Here is a 9356-nt window from a genome sequence, read left to right as displayed (position 1 = left end):
CTAAGGCTAGAGCTGGATGAGGTCCTCACCCAGGATGAGACATATAAGGCAATCGAACAACTGAAAAGTGGCAAAGCAGCAGGTATGGATGGAATCCCCGCAGAGGTCTGGAAGGCTGGCGGCAAAACTCTGCATGTCAAACTGAATGAGTTTTTCAAGCTTTGTTGGGACCAAGGAAAACTGCCTCAGGACCTTCGTGATGCCACCATCATCACCCTGTACAAAAACAAAGGCGAGAAATCAGACTGCTCAAACTACAGGGGAATCACGCTGCTCTCCATTGCAGGCAAAATCTTCGCTAGGATTCTCCTAAATAGAATAATACCTAGTGTCGCCGAAAATGTCCTCCCAGAATCACAGTGCGGCTTTCGCGCAAACAGAGGAACTACTGACATGGTCTGTGCCCTCAGACTGCTCCAAGAAAAGTGCAGAGAACAAAACAAAGGACTCTACATCACCTTTATGACCTCACCAAAGCCTTCGACACCGTGAGCAGGAAAGGGCTTTGGCAAATACTAGAGCGCATCGGATGCCCCCCAAAGTTCCTCAACATGGTTATCCAACTGCACGAAAACCAACAAGGTCAGGTCAGATACAACAATGAGCTCTCTGAACCCTTCTCCATTAAAAATGGCGTGAAGCAAGGCTGCGTTCTCGCACCAACCCTCTTTTCAATCTTCTTCAGCATGATGCTGAACCAAGCCATGAAAGACCTCAACAATGAAGACACTGTTTACGTCCGGTACCGCACGGATTGCAGTCTCTTCAATCTGAGGCACCTGCAAGCTCACACCAAGACACAAGAGCAACTCGTCCGTGAACTACTCTTTGCAGACAATGCTGCTTTAGTTGCCCATTCAGAGCCAGCTCTTCAGTGCTTGACGTCCTGTTTTGCGGAAACTGCCAAAATGTTTGGCCTGGAAGTCAGCCTGAAGAAAACTGAGGTCCTCCATCAGCCAGCTCCCCACCATGACTACCTGCCCCCCCACATCTCCATCGGGCACACAAAACTCAAAACGGTCAACCAGTTTACCTATCTCGGCTGCACCATTTCATCAGATGCAAGGATCGACAATGAGATAGACAACAGACTCGTCAAGGCAAATAGCACCTTTGGAAGACTACATAAAAGAGTCTGGAAAAACAACCAACTGAAAAACCTCACAAAGATTAGCGTATACAGAGCCGTTGTCATAACCACACTCCTGTTCAGCTCAGAATCATGGGTCCTCTACCGGCATCACCTATGGCTCCTAGAACGCTTCCACCAGCGTTGTCTCCGCTCCATCCTCCACATTCATTGGAGCGACTTCATCACCAACATCGAAGTACTCGAGATGGCAGAGGCCGACAGCATCAAATCCACGCTGCTGAAGATCCAACTGCGCTGGGTAGGTCACATCTCCAGAATGGAGTACCATCGCCTTCCCAAGATCGTGTTATATGGTAAGCTCTCCACTGGCCACCGAGACAGAGGTGCACCAAAGAAGAGATACAAGGACTGCCTAAAGAAATCTCTTGGTGCCTGCCACATTGACCACCGCCAGTGGGCTGATATCGCCTCAAAATATTAAATAGAGTTTTTTTTTTAAAGGGGATGAAAGATGAAAGGGTTTGGAAAAAACATGGAATTGATATTACAATTAGGTCAGGCATACAGAAATATTTCCGCCTGCAGGTTCCTCTCCAAGACACAACCCACCCTAGTTTGGAAATATATCATCACTAGGACTAAATCCTGGAAATATGTGCATATCAGACAGTCAGATCTTCTACATCAGAAGGAGTGAAATGGTTCAGGTTGTGTCTCACCATCACCATCTCAAGGACACGTGCCTGTGCTGCCTGCAATACCCACATGCCAGAGTAAAAAATAAAAATATAATAATCTTCAAGCCAGACAATTGCATCAAAGGTTACTGAGTTTCTCACTGTGATATTCCTTCACAATTGAGGATTCACCAGTCATTATGTGTTCCATAGTTTGTCCCTAAACACTGCAATGGAGAAGATGGTAATTTCACCTTCTGCGTCATACCCACAACTTGTGGATGTATTTCAGAGCTCCTCATGGTCCATCAGAGGCCAGTGACCAGCTTCAGTGGGATTTCACAGCCCACTAAATTTTGTGAGAGATCACAACTAATGGCATAGGTTTTTTGAGCATTGATCAATGATCACCCAATCCTCAGCACAATGGCTCAAAACAACTGCACCTCCACAAGTAACAGTATGAAAGTAGGGAAAGAGGTTGTTACCCTGAGGTTCCCTCTCAAAGGCCGGTCAGATAAGAGCACTGGCTGGCAGGTTTAACACCTCTCAATCTGACATTGAAGGAGAGCCTTTAGAGGCAGGTAACCATGTGAAAACTATAGGCTTGTAGAAGAGGATGAGGAAGGTTTGTTTCCAATGGCCTGTCATCTAAAGTGTTATTGGATTAGTTGATATTGTGACAGAGTATATAGATATGTTTTGGGGAGATAAATTGGGAAAGGGTTGTTAGAATAGGTCACATACAAACACTTTAAAATAGATCTTATTTGAAATACTGGAGCTCTGCTAATGCTCGGAATATCAGCTCTTGCAAGAGCTTTGGAGCGTGCTCAAGAAACTTCACTAATGGATTGTTGTTTGCGAAAAGCAACAGATGAAAGCACATGTCGGAGCCACTGCTGCCTGGAGGAGAACTTGCTGTTGTAAGAGAGTCATGTAGTTTTGTAAGCAAAGAGAATCAAACAGGCTTTCTCTCTGAGAGAGAGAGAGAGAGAGAGAGATAGAGATCATTTGTACAGTGTTACAGACAGCAGAAGTAGCTGGGACTGGAACATGACAAGTTGGCAAGCCCATTTGGAAGATGGTCTAGTCAAAGCCCTTGTGGTTCATGCAGGAGGAGAGGACTGGCTGTCTAATGTTTCACTTGGAATATGTGGAAACAAAAAGGAACCCTGTGGTGACCTGAAAGAAAGAACCCTGAAGGGGCAAGTTTCGTCAGCAAGACACTGGAGTGGCTGATGGAAGTACATCAGGTGTGGATGTCCTGGAATAACAAACTCTCTCTTTGAAAACCAACCAGAACATTCCTGAGTGGTAACCATTTACCTTTCAAGCACCAAAGCCTGGTGAATGTTAAATTCTGTGCTCAGTATAAGAATTGCCTCCAATCAGTGAACTTGGAGGAATGAGAAGTGAGATTCGACCGTGAATCAAGGAACTTTTCTGAACTTAGGCACACATTAGACACACGTGCGCTTAGAATTAGAAGGGGGTTAAGTTAGGTTAAGTAAGTCAATAGTTAAGTTAAAGTTTGATTCTATTTTCATGTTTAAAGATAATTAAAAGCAACTTTTGTTCAGTAAGCATTTGTCTTGATGAATACCTATTGCTGCTGGGTTTTGGGGTCCTCGTAACAATATTAAGAAATAATTATCAAAAAAATGAAATGAACATTATGCAAAATAAATTCTCAAAGTTTGTTGGAAATTCGCGAACACTTGGTCTCTGTGTGCACTGTCTGAAAATTCCCCAATGAGATGACACCACTGAGCAGTCAATGTTAAATGGAAACGGCTCTCCGTGAGCCAAGCTGTTTCCAGAGGCAACATCAGGGTAAAGGTCATTGAAGACTTTGTGCAGAATGCCTGGGTTTCAATGGAGGGTCGCTCAGTGATGATGTCATTCCATTAGGCCGTCTGCTCTTGTACTTAGAGCAAAAAAAAGCTTCAAATGCACAAAAATTGCAGAGACAGGCTGTAGCTTTCTACTGTGCTTAATTTATTAACCTTTCTCTGTACTTTTTGTAAGAGCAAAGGAAGACAAAAATAAGTGAATAAGATGCATTGCTATCTCATCCAACACTTTGCACAAGGCTTGAGTAACCTGGCGAAGCTAAACCCTGAACCTCAGAGCTCCACGTTCTGCCAACAGTCTGAAATGTTGGCTTTCTGTCATTAGCTGATAAATTGAGGAAATTCTCATTTAATATGAAGAGGGTTAATTATGAACTCAACCTTTTCGAGCTTAAGTCTGTTGGTAGCAGAAGTGTGTAACTATCAGTGCAATCACAACTCACCGCTCTTCAGGAAATGAAACAGGGCTTATTTACATTTAGAGTGATTCCTGCTTGAGAATGAGGGTAACAGAACCCATCACTGTTAATCACATCAAAGCATTTAAAAATTAACTTTTAACAGCAGCTGAAGAGACTTAATAAATCCTAGGAGGACAAATTCCTCCAATTTTCTGGTTTAGATATCAATTTTTCCACAATCCCGCTTAAAAATTCATTTGACAGACTTCTGATGTTTTGTCTCGCACTAAAGCTTTTCTGAGAGACTGCAAACTTATAATTGGTTAACCATGTTGTAAGCAGATAGCAAATCTGAATCCACAGAGTCATTTGGGAAAACTTGGGATCACATCCAATGGTAGAAAACGTTACCATCCATTTGGCTTTATTGATCTCCCACATGTGCCGACTGTATGCCGTTCATAATGTGCTTTGGTTAATGGGTGATTTTGCTGCTGTAAGCCTTGTGTTCATCATCCTGTTTAGACTGAGGCTGTCTATTTTGACTGAACCTTAGCAAAAAAAGGATTTGGATCACTTAGCAACAAGTTGGACCCAAACACTTATCAGCTCAGTGGGCCGACCAGCATCTATGGGAGAGAAAGGGTGGTGCTTGATCTGCCGGGTTCCTCCAGTGTTAAACTTCAGATTCCAGCATCTGCAGTGTGACTGTGGGTGTAAATGATAAGAGTCATTGATCATGTGGATGGTCAGAGGTGCTTCCACCACCCCCCCCCCCCCCCCCCCACCTCCAAGGCTGAAATGGTTAACACAAAGAGATAGAGTTTTAAGATGCTTGGGAGTAAGTACAGAATGGGTGTGTTTTTCACACTGAGAGTATGCTGCTGACAAAAGTGGTGGACAATAAGATCATTAAAGAGATTATTAGATAGTACATGGAAATGAGAAAAATGGAGGGTAATGCAATAGGGACAATCTAGGCAGTGGTCGGTGCCAGATTAATGCAACTGGAGGGCTCGGGCTAGGAAACCTTTGGAGGCACAAATTTAATAGCACCTGATCATGAGAAATAAAAACTCATTCTCTTCTTTATCTACTCAATGAAAGTAGAACATTGCTGAAGTTTTAGCATTGAAAAAAAAACTGTTTATAAATTTATAACCTTTAATAAGTTTACAAAAGTATGGAATTAATGAAGATTTTCACATAGAACACTCATAGCTTTGTTTTAACGTGACTTTATATACAAAGTCAGAACAATTTCTTTCGAGCTCTTTTGAATGCCAACATAAATTATGTCATTAAAATCAGTAAGTTGCAGTTTATCATTTTCTATGCAGAGAGTGCTCAGATCAGGCAACCGATCTTGGGACATTGTTGACTGCAAATCATTCTCAATCCTTTTTAGTCTTTTGCCAGTACAGTTAGTAACCATTAAACACAGGAACAATCTCAAAATTGTTTCCACATTTGGAAAAGCTATCCGAATTTTCTCCTGGAATATTATTTGATGCATGTCGTGGTGGCTGATTTTTTTTCTTTCTTGGGGTAGCTTGTTTGACATGCAGGTAGAAGTTGAAGACTTCATTGACTAGGCTGAGGTTAACATCAATATCTCGATGCCATTGAGCTTGATTGCTTGCAAGTTCACCAAAATTGAAAAATTGCCAGGTGTACTCCTATACACAGTTGCTCTTCTGTTCAGGTTGGCTTCAAGAGTTTGATTAGAGAAAAGTTTGCACACAAACCAGTAGACTTCCATTTGTGGGAGAATACACTAACCATTCTCGAGGGTAGGTTTCTCCATTTACTTTGGGGAAGTAGAATAAATTATTTGAGCAGAACCAGGCTTGCTCCTTGAATGTTCACTTTGAACAGGTAAAAGATCCATCCCAGTGCTGACATTCTGATGGACTTTTCTCAATCCAGAATGATATTATTTTTCGTGATTCAATGTGGTCCACAAACCTGCATCATTACTGTCTCTGAAATCATTAGTTGCACAAGCTGTTGGTATTTTTGTGTCTGCAATGTTTAGCCTTTCTCTGAGCTCATTTGCTTTAAGATGGTAATGATCTTGAACTATCTCGTGGCATGTTCCTTCAACGGCCATGTGTTAATTCTTTGGCTGTAGATCCTGTCATTTCGTCGTCACTTTCTCCAGCGGTTCCTTTACTTGTAGTGGTCGTTACTGACAACAGTTCTCCTTGAAGTTCTTGGCAGGCTGTGTTCTGTCTATAAACTGCCTGTTCTTCATTCTGCTCAGAGTGATCAGTGCAGTCTACTTGATTTTCTTCAGTTTGTAAACATGAATGATCTGTATCTGAGGGATTATGTTGGACTGTTTCTGCCTGCTGTGCAAAGCCAAATGACGCGATTGGCTTTAAAAGCTTCAGTATTTCCTTCTGTTCTTTTTGTTTACTAGCACACCTCTTCCATATTGCATACTCATTATTATTTTCACAAAATGTAAAAATTAAATATTATTGCAATTCACAATGATATGAAAGAATCCTTACTTCTACTCAACATGCACACTACAGTATAATGATAGACTGTAATCTCAGAGCTCTCGACAGCATGTGCAATTCGGGGAATCCCGCAAAAAATTCAGAATTCCCGCAAGTTGGCAATCGTCCATGTTTGAAAATCCCGCATGAAAACGTATGTAACTGTTATACATATCCTTTTAATGTTGCTAAGCAACTGGGCCTAGATAGTAAAATCAAGGGTGAGTGCATTCAGCACTCCCATCAATGTGTTCCTGAATTTTGGATTTGTGCTGACACATTATTTTGGCCTAATTATGGACTTGGTTTCTATCATTCAAAATGAAATAAAATTAATGGTAAATGTTTTCATTTCTTTTTGGCAGGAGGCCAAGGCCCCCCCCCCCCCCAAGATTATGCAGCCCACTCAGCCCACATGTAAATCTGGCTCTGCTGGGCAGTTAGGTAATTAGGTCGACAACACTGCGAGCCAAAGGGCCTGTTTGGTGCAGTAGGTTTCTATATTATTTTAATATTCTTTCATTTAAACATACAACACAGTAATGGCCCCTTCCGGTCCAGAAGCCCGTACCACCCAAATGCACCCAATTCACCTACAACCCTGTTTTGAAGGGTGGGAGGAAACCGGAGGACCTGGGGAGACTCGGGGAGAATGGACAAACTCCTTATAGTCAGCACTGGATTTGAACCCAGGTTGCTGGCTCTGTAATAGCATTGAGCTCATCGCTGCGGTAACCATCTCACATTGAGCTCATCGCTGCGGTAACCATCTCGCCCTGTACCTGTAAATACAATTACATTCAAAACAGAACTCTGTAAAGCATAACATCTTTGAAAATGTATGCACATGAAAATAAGCAAATGAGACTTTGGGCCTTGAATTGTCATTGGCATTTCATGTCTGTATCACGACAGCCTTCCTTTAATATATTCACAAGAAGTTCTACATGGCAATACTTGGAAAGATTCCCATTAATCCTTTATTTATGGCCAATTTAGGGGTTTCAACAGCAAATAACAAAGATCTTACAATTCACATCAATGCATATTGATGGCCTAATGGAATAATGTATTGTAGTGTGCACGGTTCTGCAAAGTGTGGAAGGAAGGACGCACGCCGAAGAAGTCGAAGTCGAAGAATGATTTATTGCACTGGTAACTCTGCTTATATACTCTCCCCGCTGCTGATTATGGGAGTGACGTCACAGCAGTGCTGGCCTCGGATTGGTCAGCGCTCCCACCATTGCTCATTGTTTTCCTGCCGTGCAGGTTGTCACCTGGGATGATGGTCATTGGCCCCTGTGGGGTCTGTGCATTTGTTGGCCATCTTGTGTACTGAGTCATGTCCCGCAGGCCGCTACACAACCCTCCCCCGCTCCCCTGAACTGGCGATTGGAGTGCTGTCTACTGTTTTCAGTGGCATGCATCGCGGGGGCTGAGTGGAGATTGGTTGACTAATGTCCGGATGTGCTGGCTTGAGGCGGTTGATGGCCTTACCGCCGATACCTAGCACACATATCAACCCATTGTGTCTGACTGCTTTGTAAGGCCTCTCGTACGGTCATTCCAGAGGTGTCCAATGTGCCCCCCTCCAAACAAAAATGTACTCACATGTCTCTAAATTTTTGGGGTCATGGGACTTGACCTGGCTCTGTGGCGGAGGCTGCAGAGGTGCTTGAGTACCCAGTCTTTCCCTCAGCTTTGACAATGAGGCTGTCAGTTCCTCTGGGTTATTGGAAGTGCCCAAAGCAACTCCCCTGGTCTCATCCACAACGCGCCATACACCATCTTGGCTGTTGAAGCATTGAAATCTTTTGGTGCAGTACGGATCCCTAGGAGGACACAGGATAGTTTGCAGCCCCTTGAGCCAAGCCATCAAGGCCATCTTTAGGTGACCGTGGAACCACACTACCAACCCATTGGCATGAGGGTGGTATGCCTTGATGCAGTTCCCAGCAAGTTGGCCAGCACTGCCCAAAGTCCCAAAGTGAACTGTATACCTTTATCGGAGGTCATATGCTCCTGGACTCTGAATATCAACCCCCAGATATTAATCAATGCCCTGGTGCAGGTCTCGGTAGTTGTGTTGGCCAGCAGTACCCCTTCTGGCCACCTCATGATGCGGTCAATCATGATCAGGAGATATCTCACCCAGTGGGAGACCAGTAGTGGCCCTACAATGTCAATATGGACGTGGCTGAACCTACATCGTGCTAGCTCAAAAGTTTGGGTGGGGGTAGGGGGAGTGCCTTGAAATGTGTCTGCACTTTGAATGTCTGGCAGAGTGTGCAGATCTTGGCCCACTGACTGATCTGTTTCAACGGACCGTGCCAGATGAAGCTACTGGCCACCATTTTGACAGAAATTCCGATGGCCGGGTACACCAGGTTGGGCACAACGTTGAAGGCCTGCTGTCTCCATGCTGCCATCACAATGGGACGGGGTTTGCCAGTGGAGACATCTGGTTACCAGGGCTAATGGTGACACCCTCCAGCCTGAGCCTAGAAGCTTCCGCCCTGTATGCCGTGATATCAGGGTCTTCCTGCTCTACATTGGCTAGGGTGAATAGTCTATTGCCTGGGACAGGGCTTGGGATCATGGGATGGGACAGTACATCAACCATCATGTTCGTTTTACCCATGATGTGTTGAATGTTCGTGGAGAATTCAGACACATATGAGAGGTGTCGCTGTTACCTGGCCGACCACAGGTGAAACACTTTATGGAAGGCAAAAGTTAACAGTTTATACTCTTTGAAGACATTGATTTGCCTCCCTTCCAAAAATATACCTGAAATGCCTGTCTGCTAGGTACAGCGC

This window comes from Narcine bancroftii, chromosome 1, assembly GCF_036971445.1.
Source record: "Narcine bancroftii isolate sNarBan1 chromosome 1, sNarBan1.hap1, whole genome shotgun sequence".
Classification (NCBI taxonomy): domain Eukaryota; kingdom Metazoa; phylum Chordata; class Chondrichthyes; order Torpediniformes; family Narcinidae; genus Narcine; species Narcine bancroftii.
This window is presented reverse-complemented; position numbering follows the sequence as displayed.